The following is a 1,590-nucleotide window of genomic DNA, read 5'->3' as shown; positions in this document are numbered from 1 at the left end:
TACACTACTACTATATATATATATATATATATATATATATATATATATATATATATATATATATATAGGGATCCTACAATATAATATAGGAGTATGGGTATCATCCTCCAAAGGAAAAGAGAACATTTAAATGGCTGCGCTGGATGGTAAAAAACAAGATGCATTGAACCCCACATCGGCTATGAGATTGGTTATTTGCATAGTCTTGTTTTTAAAAAGGTGACGTCCTGGTTTATATATGAACCTTTTTACAATGGTCACAATACGTTACCTGCCTGATTAGATGCATATACCTAGTACAGTGATTAGTACATGAATGTTCGATTCTCCCATTGACAAGTATTGTGCTGATTTTCCTCTCAAGTTTTCTAGGGTCCCCGGAAAAGATATATGTTAGCTTTCAATCAAGATCAACCAGCCCACCATTAAGGAATATACAACCCTCACTATCAGACCCATCTTTTCCGTCTTCCGTCGGTGGTGCAGTACAATCGGCATTACATCTAATTTGTCGACAATTATTCACTTCGTTCAAAGTTATTTCTATACGCTCGACATGTCCAAAAAACTTCATGTAACAAAAATAAGTAATATATTAACCTTATCTCAAGTTCGGCTTTGAATAATATATATCATACATGTTATATGTATGATGAAAGACTTGTTAGTTTTTTTTTTTTTTGTAAATTAAAAAGAATATTACAATTTACAACGAAACGTCTTTAAGGTAGCTAGTATTAATTGTATCTAAATATAAAACCTTCACAACCTGAGAATGAATGACACCAACCAAATCTTCGGAAAATACAAACCGTGCCCGAGATTTACCAGAACATCAATAAAGAAATTAGAAGGCATTGAAAAGCTGATAATCATAAAATTGACTTGTTAGTTATTCGTTGGCGTAGTACATTTCAAGTCTACATGGTCGATCCAAGAATTGCGCAAACACATGAGGTCAAAACTAGTAGATCTGAGTATACTAGCTACAACAAACTTTGTCAACCGACGAAAGTTTCACCAATATATACTTTGTCCATGGTGAAGTGTGAACTAAAATTTCCTATTCAGACCAAGAATAAAAATTAAAAAAAAGCGCGTTGGATTAGATTAAGTGCTTTTGGCGCCGCAAAAATCACTTGCCAAATAAGCACTTAATCCTTGGCATGTGGCACTTAAACACTTTCATGTGTCGCCATGTGGGTGGCTTTATTACAACCCCAAGTAACTACGCTCCCGGCCAGAGCTGTCTAGCACCCCTCTCCTTTTGACACATGGCTCTCTTCCAACCCCCTTATACAGCTTCACATTTTTGGCAGCAACAACTTATAAAAAAAATTAAAATAAAAAAAACTAAATTAACCGATTAGTTTATACGGAAAGCGCTGGACTACGCCGTAGTCGCGTACACCAGAGTGGTCTCGAGACGCGTGGCCGACCACCATTCGCCCAGATGAGTTTCGAGGGACAGCGACGGGATTTCTCAGTTGACGGCAGTTCCCGTTGTCATCGACGCTGTCTGGTTAATAGCCGAGGGCTTTTATGGAATCGCCAGTGTGTGTGTGTGTGTGGTGGGGGGTGGGGGGGGGG

Source organism: Fragaria vesca, linkage group LG3 (assembly GCF_000184155.1).
Source record: "Fragaria vesca subsp. vesca linkage group LG3, FraVesHawaii_1.0, whole genome shotgun sequence".
In the NCBI taxonomy this organism is placed as follows: domain Eukaryota; kingdom Viridiplantae; phylum Streptophyta; class Magnoliopsida; order Rosales; family Rosaceae; genus Fragaria; species Fragaria vesca.
This window is presented reverse-complemented; position numbering follows the sequence as displayed.